Source organism: Triticum dicoccoides, chromosome 1B (assembly GCF_002162155.2).
Source record: "Triticum dicoccoides isolate Atlit2015 ecotype Zavitan chromosome 1B, WEW_v2.0, whole genome shotgun sequence".
Lineage (NCBI taxonomy): Eukaryota > Viridiplantae > Streptophyta > Magnoliopsida > Poales > Poaceae > Triticum > Triticum dicoccoides.
The window spans coordinates 15,027,904-15,043,435 of NC_041381.1; positions in this window are offsets into that span (position 1 = coordinate 15,027,904).

The following is a 15,532-nucleotide window of genomic DNA, read 5'->3' on the forward strand; positions in this document are numbered from 1 at the left end:
CTTATTTGATCGAAGATAAAAACGTGCTTCATTTTGGGAGAGTGTAATGTGCCCTCTCTTTCCCTCGCTTACTGTATTGTACATTCCTTCCTATATTCTTACGAAATTTAATAACATACTTACCAACGGCAAAACCGTATTTTCAAGTCTCAGATAACATGGTTAGTAGACAAAATTGACGCAAGTGTCATCTTAGTAGAAAAAATTAGACAGGGTGCCAAACAGTTCTCCCATGAACAAATAACGAATAAGAAATCTCTTATTGTGCATCCTTATGTTGTTCCTGTGTCACACCTAGCCATATAAACTGTAACAGCTGTCTCTTTTTGCTTTACAACGCAAGTATGAACATATCCAAAAAAGCATATGACACAACATACTAGTATCACTAAATCTGATATCAAATATGTTTTTTTTATATTGAGGCATATGAAGTGCATACTTGTACATAGCTACTTACACCCCTATAGGTATTTTACTTCTGTACCAGTGTCGTGGTAAATGGGTGAAAGTGCAATCCCATATTTCGTAGAAAGAGAAACAAGATCTCCGGCAGAAATAACAACCCCTTAGATTTCCTCCCCCGGGATCTCCTTTTCCCATGCCACCAATTTTTTTTATGTTAGACACCTTTAATATTATCGGCTTTGTCTATTAAGAAAAAGCCAACTATTAAGTGATATAGAATATTGGATATGCTCGGGTTAACTTATGAAGTGTTGATCTCTGTGAAATGATGTTAGGTCATTGTAAACTTACAGCTCTAAGGGAAAAACATATGTAGCCAAGTGTCTTAGCTTACGCCGACTGTTACTTTTCAGGTACTCTGCTTATAAACCTCTATGCCTAGTACCCTGGAAAAAGCACACGACTAAAGTCAGACCCTCAGCATATCACTAACCAAGCCGACCACAACTAAAAAATGCGCGCGTCTTACATCAAGTACTCGGCTTATCAAGGGGAAAGTACTATGCTTATAGACAAGCCTCGGCATTGTGGCTTCCTCGTGGCCATCCTCGAAGCCTTAATGTCTCTGTGAAGAGCCTTTTTTTGGCCTTAGTGAAGTATGTTGGGTACAAGCTCCATCACCGTAATGCTGGACTCTGCCGCTGACCCAAGCTCTCTCTGCGCCGCGTTCGGCTGCCCCTACGGTCACACCTCCGCCGCACCAGGAGAGCCGGCAATGACTACATGGGCAACCATGGACCTCGCTAGTTCAGGGCTGCTCCGGTGAGCCGCAGCGGGAATCCCTCCACCACGAGAAGTACCCCATCGGCAACCATGGACCTCGCCGTTGAACCTAACGTAAGAGCATTGTGTCTTATTCTGCTGCCGCTGCATGTCCACCACTCCATCTAGGCCGCAGCTGCCACCTGGATCTCGGCACCTCCCGCTCCATTCGACGGTTGCTGGTCCGGGTGCTCCCCCGCCGAGCCGCTGCGGAAACCCCTCCACCATGGAAATCTGCCGCGGGAGTCCTTTGCTGGGTGCGCTTGTGCTCTGAGTCTGTTGCTATGTTCATGTGTGCTCTCTATGTGCGTCCTCTACTTTGATTGCAGGTGCACGAAGTTGTTTGATGTATTCTTTCTGGTCCAAGATACTCCCTCCGTTCAAAAATACTTGTCATCAAAATGAATAAAAAGAGATGTATCTAGTCGTCCAAAAATACTTGTCATCAAAATGAATAAAAGAGATGTATCGAGAACTAGATACATCTCCTTTTATCCATTTTGATGACAAGTATTTTCGGACGGAGGGAGTATTATAGATGCTTCTTTCAGGCACATGCTTCCCTGGATGATGGATCATTCAAATACATGGACATGTCATGGATACTTCTGCTTGAAATATGTAAATTGTAAACACCATTTTTGCATTCAACCTCAATATCAAGTCGGTGTTCCAAATACCTAAACATCCAAACAGAAATATTGGCATTCAATCCAATGAAATGCCAAGGCTCCCAATGCGAACATCCAAACGGAGCGTAAGGGTATTGTACACCACGGACCGGAAAAGGGCAGAATAGGACAGAAAATTGGGTTGGTGCAGGCTTTCTATTATACTATTAACTAATAAAGAAATGGGAAGAGCACTTGCATTCTTGAATGGACAAATTAATATTTGGCGCAATGCGTTTCAGCTGTATGGTGTACGGCTTAGAGCGTATGTAGCTGGGTTTGCATGTTATGCAGTGTAACTTGGAGAAGGAAAACAATCCAAATTTGCCCATTAGCTGAACATGCCAACTTCTCGTCAAAGACAAAAGCCAAATGCCAATTAGGCCTGAATGTGCCTTAACCATCTTTTTATTTAAAAAGTGATCTATTTTTCGGTATAAGTGTCTCCTGAATAATATAGTAATTCATGCCTCGACTAAACAGCCCGGCTGATTTGTTAACAAACGATCTATCCAGAAGTGCAGTGATAACATCGAGGCATCACCCAGTCATGCCGGCCGGCTTTGTATGCATGCTAATTAAGATTTTTTTTTTTGCGGGAATGCTAAATTAAGCTTGACACCTAGTCTATAAATCCTTGCGATATCAGAGACCTTTGCAGACACACCACACCCACGAGGGCCCTAGCACATATATCTGAAGTAGTAATAAGTAGTAACACACATATGAGCTCTCCGAAGACATCCTGGCCGGAGTTGGTGGGCGAGCCGGCGACACCGGCAGTGATGACGATTAACAGCCAAAGGCCCGACTTGACGACGGAGGTGCTCCCGATTGGGACGAGCCCAAGCCCGCCGGGATTCGACTCAACGCGTGTCTGCTTCTTCCTCGACCCACGAGACAAGCTTGGCCGTGTTGCAGCTGTTCCAGTCGTTGGCTAGCTTAGAGTTTCTTTTAAGGACGCTACGTAGCAGAGTTGAACTATATACCACTAGTAGAAGCCCGTGCGTTGACACGGGCTTTTAAACTTTTTTATAATTGTTGTATAAAATTCGGTGAATTTTTTACTACTTCCAACAAAATTGACGCAGGCCTTTGTCGAAGGATTCTTTTTGAACAACAACGTAATTTATCTCCATCTCTCATATACCCCGTGAAAAAATGTATTATCATGTGCAACATATATACAAGGAAGAATAATCATTTGTATGCATCTCATTGTGTAAAATTGGATGACTTTTGAGTCCAGTCGCTCATAGTTACATCCGTGACTTTGTCAATCGACATTTTCAAAGCATCATCCGAAGCCATCAATTTTTATTATCTCTGACCTACAAAAGTTAAAAAATAAAAATATATTAAAAAAAAGACAAAGCAGCATGTGCATTGTCGTCACATAGAATGTATGTCATCTCACCGCACCATTGCTTGCATCTTTTCTAAACTTCCCCACATACTCCGAGAGATGATGGCGTATTGTACATCTGACTGAAAAAATGATATGATTATCACTACCTTGAGAGATGATGGCGTATCGAATTAGTTAACTGTCCGTGCATTGGAAGGGGTCATACATTTCAATGGTTTAACACGAATTGTATCAATTGTATATCAGTGGTGCGTCTGACTTGCAACACATTTTTAATTCAAAGATTTCTGAGTGGAAAAAGGATATGTAATAGGTCCTTGTTATATACATAACCATAAGGTCATAGGAACCCCATCCTAATCTAACTTAAGCAAAACTGCAGAAGAGCTCACAAGTGGACCTGAAGCTATGATAGGAACAAAATTGGAATGGTGTTCCTCTTGAACATCCTATGAGGAACTAACAATATTAAGCAAAACACGAAACGGTAGTTCAGTGCTCAGAAAAACAAATTACCATTGCCTGATCAACTTCGACTTGAGTATCTACCAGGGTTTACATTTTAATACATCCTTTCTTAAATGTCAGTCTTTGCATAAAATCCTCACGTTTTCAAAACATTATCATGCAAAAATCACATTCTTTATGAGAAACACACCTCATAATAGAAACTCTGTATCATAATAGAAATTGTAGGTTTCCTTGATGGGAAACATACTAATGGTCAGATACGCATCATCATCCCAGTTTAAGCCTCTACCGCTACCCATCACTACTATCTTGTGCAACCTCTCGTCTTTCTTATTTCACTCGCTTTTCTGGAGTTTGTCTTCACCAGCGGTAGCAACAAAAGCAAGTCCAGCTCAATGCTGTCGGCAACCTAAAAAAAGTTTCATCTCTGATGGCATTTCCAGATGGCTTGGCAAGTTCTCATGCTCTTTCTAATCCTTGTATATATAAAAGAACCAACTTTCTAAGACAAGAATCAGGCTACTCATGTATGTACCTTTTAGTCTCTTCCTCAAATTTTCTTCTAGATGGTGCAAATGGAGATTCCAAATAAGAAGGCATGTTAGAACATAGTTCCACATTTATTCGTGAAAAGAAACATAAATTTAGAACAAGTGGAGTACCTTTCGATTCCTCGTGTACATCAACGGATGTCGTCTTTTTTACCGTTAAATTACTCTTTTCCTTCTCTCCCTCCACCCAATACCTTTGCCTCTCCGCCTCCCTAACGCAAGTTCACCACATTTTTCAATGGTGCTTCTTGCTCGCAATCACACCTTCCATCTCCATCTAGACTTTAACCATGCATTGATTTACATCTCACACAGTTTAACTTCTCCCTCTCTCACTGCAATGCAACATTCTCTCTCAATGGTGCTTCTAGCTCGCAATCACACCTTCCATCTCCATCTAGACTTTAATCATGCTTTGATTTACATCTCACACAGTTTAGCTTCTCCCTCTCTCAGGCTCTCTCACTGCAATGCAACATTCTCTCTCTCCCTCCCTCGTTACCCTCTTCCAAATAAACTGCGGCATTTAAGAAGTAAACATTATGTGTGAGATGTAAATAGTTGTGCCAGAAGGACAATAAAGTTTAATACGGCTGTATTGGTCAAAAGTAACACCCAAATTAAAAAAAATCACTTCTTAGTATACATAACCTTGCTATTAAGATTTTTTTTACTTTATTGTGCAACACACTGTATTTTTGGAGCATGTGTTATTTTTACCCTCAACCTGAACATGTGCTAATACAGTACATACATTTCTAGTTTTCTATATAACTGAGTTATTTGTATGTCCAAATATGATCTTAGAATTAGTATGGTCCCAGTTTAGCTCTTACTATACCTAAAACAAGCAAGCATTCAGCCATTACACCACGGTAGTGTGCGCAACCAAGGTGTGGCTAATTTGTTTGTTCAAAAGTTTAGGCATATCATTTCATCAATCAAAGAATATTATCATGTAAATCACCAATGATCATGTCATTGTGCAATAAAACAGGGGGGGTGGTCATAGGAAGTCATTTACTAATGAGATGACAGTACCGACGGCTTGATTTCTTTGGGATAGCATGCAACATCTCCAATGGAAAACAATAATACTACTAAACATGAAAGAATAGGAGGGATCCCATCCTTTGGTCTAATTTTTACGCTCACCCTGACCATATGCTACTACATCCATTTTAAATTTTCTATATAACCGAGAGGTATTTGTACGCCAAAATCTGACCTGACAATTAGTATGGTTCAGTTGTAGCTCTTACCTAAAAACCTAAATTAGCCAATCATTCAGGCATGACACGCCGCGAACAAAAAAATCTTGCCCCGGCTCGATGGCTGGCGTTACAAGAGTGATAGCTCGATGGACGGCACAAGAAAGGAAGGGGAGCAGCGAAGGAAACTGGGAGGATAACTGAACTAGTGGCGGAGAAGATGACAGAGACTCAGAGAAGCAGATACAATGAAGCGGTGTGGCCGAGCAGGGTTGAGATCATACCTTTGTATCACCAAAGTAAGGAGTCGGCAACACATACAACCTGAACTGTTTTCTAGGGAGAAGAAAAAAGGAACAAAAAATATGCTTTTTGCACTAACTACTAACCAGTACAACTCTCCATAGAAAAATACATAACAGGCAGGTCATGTAGTGGTGAAAATATAGGGCAATGTACCTGCATAAGTTGCTGGGTAGTGTAGTAGTTTGTTCTCTCCTTCAACAATTCTCGAGCGGCTCGACGATGACTCCATTTTCTTCAACAGCAGCGACGGAGGCCTAGCATTGCAAGACTTCTGTGGTAAAATAAACATATATATATACTATACAGAAAATATTATGATGAAGGAACAAAATCTTAATATGTCATTTAATTTGATAGAAAGCCTTGAGAAAATCAGTAGAGTAGAGTCTGAAAAGGTTTGCTAGAAGTAATCTTGCATGCACTTTAGTTTTCCTTCTGAAATCAAGAAATTCTTATGCAGTTCTAAACTTTGTTCATTCGCTGCATGCATCGGTGATATGTTGAGACCAGAACAAATATATACCAGTTAATACTATTACACACATTACATGAGTTATGTTACACAACATGTGTTTTCGTCTGAAATTAAGCAAAAAATTGAAACGTCTCAACTGAAATAGTTTCTGAATCATTAGATGTGTTGTCAGGCAGTGCTCCTGCCGGCCTTCATGATGGGGTGGGTGAACCGGAGTTGCACTTACACCATCCAAATACACCTCTCCAGCATATTAAAGCATGCAATATCTAGACCCATATGTTCAAAATCTATGTTCTAAACAAAACCTAGCCTGAAGCCATTAACATTAAGAATAGTCCTGGGTACTCCTGTGTACCACTTGCACATAAAGCAAGGGAGTCACTGAGAAGAAAAACAATGATTTCATTCAACTGAGTAGATGCAGGTGAAGAAGAATTAAGAACTCATACTTTTTCCATGAGGTGTAAGGGGAATAATAATAGATTCGCTTAGGAGAAACAAATGTCGTTCAAGGGAGTATATGAGATATGTGATTGGGTGGAATAGTTGGGAGCTCATATTTGTTTTTGAAGGCATGTAGGAAATAGTAAACGCACTGGTCCAAACTCCAGAAGTAAAGTGGGTGGCGCCATGCATGGTACATATAATGATGCCACTAATTAAAAGGGGCATCACCAAAAAATGAAGAATGGAATCAGATAACAATAATTCCTACTAAAATTATCGGCAAGCTTGCATGAAAGAGGACAGAGTCTTGTAAGACCTTGTAGCTGTGCTATTCTGTTTTGATGAAGTTTCATTCAATCATAACATTCAGAAACAACAATTATACGCTGGTAGAAAATGAAAACGAAGCATTAGGGACAACTAATCCTGGACCAGAGATAAGTGGACACACACCCGCACACGCACACGCACGCGCGCGCGCACACACACACGCACAAGATAGACTAATTTAAATTCCTGGTCCGGTACTTACATAAGAAGTATTTTGGTCCCCCATTCTACATTCTCAACTTAGTGCTTCACTAAAAAAATTAGGAACTTGAAGCGATCCTTGTATATATAAACACAATCTATGATATTCTTACATACAACTTTATTTTGCTTCACAATAAAATTTTAAAGCAGATAAAAGAAACATGTACAAGCACTGCCATATGGGATAACTGATGGTCATATTTTTCCTGAAAGGCGCCTGATGGTTATATGAAACATCTAAAACTTTAGGAACCAGATATGATCTAAGGAAGTGACATACACTGCATGTACCTAATAACAAAAGCCATAGGAAAGATAACCTTTATTGATTGAAATATTGCCAGATCCACTCCTTTCTTTGAATAGAAAGTTAGCAACAAGCACTGGCGCCAGCACATCCCCTTTGTCATAGATCAATAGACAGCAAAAATGGAGCAACATTAACGTGGGCTAACTCCTATGACAGTTTGCATATTAAGAAACTAAGATTACATATGGCTAGATAATGAAATTCCTTTGCACCATCGTGTTCTTACTTTGAAATGTGGTAGCAACAATTAGAAAGATTCTAATACGTTAGTTTTGGCACAACGGAAAATTCAGTGCATGTACCTGTAATCAACACCGGCTACGATGGTCAGTTCATCTTCATTGAGTACTGATCAAGCGGCACCATGTTGAGAAAAATCAACAAATTTCTGTCCTTATCTGCTGCAATTTTTTAGCTAGTAAACAAAGCACCTGAACAGATTTCTGCATTCCAAAAATTAAAATTAACAGATCTCAGCAATCTTGTTGAGCAAGAAAGAGGCCTTGTCCACCTGCTCCGCCTCTGAGCCGTTGACAAGAACAACCTCCCTCTTGAATTAATTGCTGATCTCCTCCACCCCTCGCATATGCCACTCCACCACCTTCGTCGCCACCCCCTTCTTATTCACCTGCTTCATCTCAATCGATGGTGACGGGCCCATGGGGCAACCTCCAGGTCCAGGTCCAGTTGCACCGCCCTATCGCTGCCCCGGCTACTGCTGGTTGGCATGTCGATGTAGATACACTACATTGATTAGTACATATGTCATATTAATCAATGAATGTTGATCTATTTGTAAATCATATATATGCACTCAAAAACGACAGTTCAGTAGAAAGGCTTATAAGATCATGATCGACAGTTGTTCTCGAACACATGAATTGCTTCTTAAGTAAAATAAACAGTCATCCATAAATCTGCATTTAGAATTTAACCATGAACAATGAACTTGTATACTTGTGTGTACTGTACCATAGAAAAGAACTACTGTACTGTAGAAAGCGGGAAATGGATACATGTAGAACACATAACGTGTTGAAAGCGGGAAATGCTACTGCTTGTAGCAAAACCAATGACACTACCGATGGATGACAGGTTAACATAGAAAGCACATGTGCACACTGCCCTTGCCTCCGGCACAGGGCACCGGCCATCTTCTTCAGCTTGTGAACACTCATATATTACAATAGTCATCCAATTTCCTATATGAACCAACAAATTATTTTTGCCTCCATAATGGAACTTTCTGAAGCGTCTAATGTTTCTCTTCCTCTTAATCATCAGTTCTATAAAAAGCTCATCCATCAATCTACAGAAAACAGGGGGAAAGGACAATTGCATGATCAGATCCGTAATGAAACTTGTTGACCTGCGCCTAATGTTTCTCTCCCTCTTAATCTTCAGTTCTATACAAAGTGCATCCATCAATATACACAAAACATGAAGAAAAAAAGGACAATTGCATGATCAGATAAGAACGCAGTTACATGTGACCAGCATAGATCATTTGTTCTAATGGGCTGAAAACAGTAACAGATAAAGTACAGGTCGACCAAAATGTGAAATCTATCAAAAGAGCAAATGAGATTATACAGTACACTAAAACACTACGTACCAACTCAAATTTATCAGTGTTCATGCACATAGAGCAAATTGTTGCCCACTATAGAGAATGAAAAGAAAGATGTACACTAAGACATTAAAGAGTTAAACAGAAATAACATACTGTCAAAATGATCCTGCAAAGTCAGTACACAAAGTTTAGAATTAATCACATAGATACTGTATTAGTATTGATATTAAATTGCATTACAACTAACTCGTCGAGTACAGAAACATGAAATAATGTCCTGCTGATAGGTTCTGTGATTGACCCAATGACTAATTGTGGTTCTAGTTCAGAGGTAGATCAAGGCACATCCCATCAGCAGTTGGGAGATGAACTGCATGGAGGCCATGGAGAATGGATCAAATCTATGGGCGTGGACATGGAGATTTGGAGATGGTGGTTCGTGTAAAAAAACAGGAATATACCTCAAGGCGTGGATGGCTGGACGCCGAAGACCTTGGCCGTCCTGCTCAGCCCCTCCGAAATTCCTAGGTACTCCCTCCATAAAGAAATGTAAGAGTGTTTAGATTACTAAGTAGTGATCTAAACGTTCTTATATTTATTTACAGAGGGAGTACCTCCGAACGCCCGCTTTCCTGTCCACACGGCGGTGCGTAACCTGCTTCTCGGCCATGGCCTTCGCTCCTCCGCCGCTTTCTGTTTCCTCCTTGCGGGCCTCCCCATCGGAGCCCCCGACCACCATCGCCACCATTCAGAGAGAGACATGAGATAGAAGATGGAGCAGCAGCGGCGGTCCTCGATGGGAAAGGAGGAAAGCAGAGGCGGGGATTGACGTACATGGGCCTCAAATACCTCTGTTCGTCCTCCAAATAGGGAAGGCCGGGACAGTCTCCTCCAATCACGGCAACGCGACCACGGCCTTGGAGATCCGCAGCGGCGCTGACTGGACGTCCGCGGCGGCGATCCAGAACCGTGGCGGCAATCCTGTAATGTGGAGGCGAGATCCGGCGTGGCGGCGGCGGCGTTCTCGTGCGTCTGCATTAGTTCCGAGATCGCAGGACAGCGGCGCTGTGACCTCCAGATTTCTCGACGACGGCGCTATGTCCTCAAGAGGATCGATAGGAGTGGTTTTTGCGGGGCGTTTTTTCTAGGCTACGTGCGTGGGGTGAGGGAGGGGACGAAAAATATCAGCGGAAATAAACCATAGAGATATAAACCGATGAAGTGTGGGGCGGGGACGGAAAAAAACCCAGCGAAGGTGGGACAAAAAAATCATGGTAGGTGGGACGAAAATTAACCGGCGGAGACTATCAACTGCTCCATTAGGAGTAGAGATAGAGACAGGCCGATTGGCGATAATGCCCGGTGGCAATTTAGAAATATTACAACCGAGCACTAATCCAGCCCTCTCAGACCATTAGTGTTCTCAACCCTCGGATCTACTGTTCTGTATGCTCTTGGCCGTTGGATGCACCTTCAGGGCTGCTGGGAGTGCTACACGGAGTGGCCGATGCTCCGGTAACATAATCAGCGATCCATTGTTATTTGGGCCAGCTGGGCCAATTCCAATCTCCGTAGCTTCGCACGAGAATAAAACACGGCAGGGCAAAGCGTTGGGTGCGACTGTGCGCATGCCTGGTCCGTGTGATCTTGCGGGGGTGAGCCCAAAGGTACGGCAAGGGATAGCAGCGAACCGTCTCTATCGATTGAAATCCCGTACCTGGTGATTGAGGAAGAAAATCAATGTTGCCAGACTTAATTGTGGGTGATTGCAGGTCATTTACCATGTCCATCCGTGCTCTTTCTTAATCCATGCGTGTCCATATAGTTTTCCTCCGCCCCGTTCTTCCTTCCCTACCCTTTCATCACTTCATCTTCTCCGCTCCTTGATTTCCCAGTTATTTCTCCCTCAAATCTGAAACTCATCTTTATTGATCTTGTTGTTTCTACTCTCTGGATGCAGATGCTCTGAGTTGTGACAGATTCGAGCTCATCTTCCCTGATGGATCTGTGGAGAGGCAGCAACCATGGTGGGCGTGAGGTCGCTGCAGCAGCGGCAGCGGTGGTGGCGACTTGCCCGGTGGAGTTGACAAGAGGCGACGACGAGGGTGGGGTTTAGGCGATGGCGGCGGCGGATGCTTCGGCATGAGGAGCTTCTTCACTACCCTTGTCGCCATCTCGCAGCAGGTCCGATCAATTTCGACCTCCATCTTGTGCAGATCCATCCATATCGAACTGGCATCATCCTGCTGTCCCTGATTGCCCGTGAGGGTGTGACTGCTATAGTTGATGGTACAAGATCCATCCATATGTTATAGTTGATGGTACAAGGTCTCTTGTCTAGGATTGCTGCCAATGGTTCACATTCTAGAGCAGACGCATTCTATCGGGGAAGAAAACTGTCATTGTTAGTGCATCCAAATGTTTGATACGTGTTCTCTGATTGTTTCAAAAAGAAAAAGGGATTAACAGTGGATATAGATCACTGTTTCACATCCAAAAATTCATGGCCTGTAAATTCAAACTTACACCGTCCTCTCTACTGCATTCAAATTAGATCTACAAGTTAATATTAATTGAGGTAATTTAGGTCTGCTAGCAACAGGTGGAATGGTTTGAGGTGCACAGGAGCTACCCTTTTGCTATTCTGTTGCATTTATTTTTGTATGGTTTAGGTTACAAAAGGAAAATCTTAGTGTGCCAGTGAACGTGAAGAAGAACTCACGTGTTGCTTTAAGGTGTTATCAATATTTTGTCCTCCAAAATAGCTTCTGAACTAACCTAGGTACACATGCAAATTCCATGAAAATGTACTAACCAATTACCGCCATTATAAAGTAATTTTTAGGAGGACAGGGAGCATTGGTTTGGTTTGATTATTTATTTTGTTATAGAACATGCATGTAATATGCAATGCGGTATTGAAGATTATATGGTTGCTCCTTATGAAGCAGATACACATATGATATGCCATTATTATTTATGAACAAACTTGTTGATAGTGTAATTGCCCGATGATTCAGATTTTGCACCATTTGGCTGATTTACAGTAAGCGCACTGGTACTGCTGTTTTCCCTGTTCCTTCAATTACTTATTCTATCATTTTTATGTATTCTGTTGTGTTGTGTGTGCCTAAGATGGTGAATTACAGAATGTTCTTTTTCCAAAAGGTGATGTTTTTTCTAGCTTTGCAGTTTAGAACCTTCTCTTCAAGCTAATACGAAGTAGCATGGACGACTTCAGGTAATCAAGCACCTGAGGTACAATGATTTCAGGTAATACGAAGTAGCTTTATAAGTGACTCGAAGTTATGCGATTATAAATGTGACATGAAAAATAAAGTACTCGATACAACATAACCTTTATTACAATACTGACATATTTCTTTTCTGTCACATTTATAATCACATACCTTCCAAGTCTGTAGCATTGCACGAAGAAGGGTTGTTGACATGAAGTAGCTTGTGACTGGTTATATTGGATTGAAATGCATTATTATTTTTCTGTCACATTTCTCTAAATTTATATAAAAGAAGTAAAAAATATATTAATTTTCTGTTTTCTCATATGATGGAATATGAAATAAAGCAGTGCAATCACAACAAATGAACGAAATAAAGCAGCACTATCACAACAAAGTGACCGCCCATTACATGTATGAGGATGGACCAAATTAGCTCAAAAAATTACTAATATATATAGAGTGCATGCTGGTATTAAAACAATATATAATCTCTGAAAAGTCCATTCTGCACCCGAGCTCATATGCTCCCGCATGAACAGTAAAATCAAAAAAAAATCAAAAAAAATTCAAAAAGTTCCAATTTTTTTTGAGACAAACATTGACAAAAGTTCTAAGTGCCTGCAAAAATTCATCATGAATTCACATTCCTAGAAGGCGTGGCAAAAAAAACAAATTCAGTGCTTCAAAATGCGTTTGAAAGTAGCTTTTTCAGAGTACTTTTTTTGTTTTTTTTGCCACGCCTTCTAGGAATGTGATTTCACGACGAATTTTTGCAGGCACTTAGAAATTTTGTCAATGTTTCACGCAAAAAAAATTTGGATTTTTTTTTTCGATTTTACTGTTCATGCGGGAGCATATGAGCTCGGGTGCAGATTAGCCGCGTCCTATAATCTCTACATATATTTGTATCAATCCTAACATTAGAGTGCAAAAATATATTGGCGCAACAACGTGCGCCATAAATGATCTAGTCATATATGTAGCTAATCGTGTCATCTGTTACTTTATGGTTTTTCGAATAAATGGTCCACTTAATAAGTGGTACGGTCCATACAATTCATTATGGAGCATCTTCTTCTGCTGCTGCTGAACAATTGCATCATGGGCAGGAGAAAGAGCCAAAAGGAGTAGTAGAAAACACAACTCTTTAGGTGAACTAAGAAGTAAGCTGCTCCTCTCCCGTGGCGCTCCCGCGGGCGCCCGGGGACGAAACCCTAGCCCCTCGCCCAACTCCCCCAGCTCCCCCTTCCTCACCTCGCCGCCGCCGGTGGCGTGTTGGTGGGCGAAGCCCCTCCAACGTCGGCAGCGGCGGGCCTCTCTTCTTTCCTTTTTCGGCAGTGTGCGGCGCGGGCCGGGGCCTTCGGGGGTGGCACGGCGATGAGCACGGGGCGCGGCAGCGCGGCCGCAGGGCTGTCGGGACGGCGACCCCCTGGTGGCGTGCGAAGGGCTGTGGGCGGCGGCGTGCGCCGTGGCTGGGCCCGGCGGATCGGGCAGCGGCGGATCTCTCCCCCCGTCGTCTCTGGCTCCTCTGCCCTTGATGTCTGCGTCGATCCAGTGGGTTGGGCACCAGATCCGGACTCCACGGTGGCTGGCGATGCTGCTCGTGGCCTGCGGTGGGCTGGTTCGTCGGCGTCCTGGGGCTCCAAGGTGGGGCCTTTTATTCCCGACCTTCCGGCGTTCGGCGTGTTGCTCGGGGGTTGGTGCTTGGGGGCGGTGGAGGGCGAGGGCGCGTGCCCGGCGGCTCCGACATCGGGAGCTCGCTAGGCGGCGCGGGTTGGGCAGTGGCCGGGGTGGCCGCTGCTCCGGCCGTGGATGGCTCCACGGTGGTCTAGCAAGTCGGCTTCGGCAACGGCTAGCACGTCCTAGTGTCGGTTCGTCCGTAGGCGTCTTTTATCGGCCTTTGGCCCCCCTCCTTGATGTCCGGTCGCTACGTTCGGTGTAGGGCTGGCCTTCTCCCAGCTGCGGTCCATCGCTCGTCTCGCGCCCGGTGTGCAGGTCCGAGCTTATCTCGCGCATAGTGCTGTCGGACTAAGCTCGTCTCGTGCATGGTGCAGCAGGACTGACCTCGTCTCGCGCACGGTGTTGCAGGACCAAGCTCACCTCGCGCCCGGGGCTGCAGGACGGGTCGATGGAGGCCAGGTGGCCGGTCTATTGGGTCTCGGCGCTGGGGGTCGCCCAGGGGCGCGAAAGGTGGGACCTTTCTGCTTGTCTCTTTGGTTGGGATAGCGGCAGGTCTCGGGTGAGGTGGTGTCAAGGTCTTGGATGCCGCGGCGGCGGCCCTGGTGGTGGTTGCACGGTGCTCTCGGGCGGAGGCCGTGGCTTGGTGCTTCCCGGTGGCCATGGACGTGTGGGTGGTGTGGTTGCCGGGGTGTGGCGTTCGGTGGCGGTGAGTGTTGGCCGAGGTGAAAACCTGTTCTATCTTCAGACAGACCGGCGGCAGCGAAGATTGTTCCCTTCTTGAAGGCGTCATCGCGGCTCTCATTGCCTGTCATGTGTCTCTAGTGGAAACTCTGATCCTAGGATCGGGCGGGTGGCGGCGCTTCGGTGTCGTACCCTTCTTGAAGGCGCCGCCTTGGAGCGCATGGTTCGTCATATGTAGCTGCATCTCTTAGTGGTGGTAGTGCTAGGAGTGGTGTTGTTGCGCTCAGCGCCTATGTATCCTGCCCTGGGTGTGTGTGTGTGTGTGTGTGTGTGTGTTGCGGTGGCGTGCGTTTGTGCTGGGTGCTTGATGATCAGTGCTTTATATGTAAAGCGGGGCGAAAGCCTTTTTCGGTAATTCATTATGAGATTGCCTGTTTGCCATCACTGAATAAAAACCAGCCTAAGGCCAAAATCAGAGAGAAGAGAGAGTTTGATTGTTGCCAGCTATGTGACATGTCGGCAGGCACATTTGGAAATAAAGAAACATAAAAACTCTTGAACTGCTTGAAGGTTATCGAGGTGATAAAGCTTACCTGTCATCACATTGCCTCCTTACCTCCCGTCTAGATCCCGATCTCCAGCGACTCCACCTTCCATCCGCCTCCCCTCCGCACCAGATCCTGATCTCCTTCGCCTCACATCCACCTCTGCTTCCCTCTTCCTCTCCTCCCACGGCCGTCGGATCCCAGGTAGGCAAAGCCCGTGCAGGGGAATGATG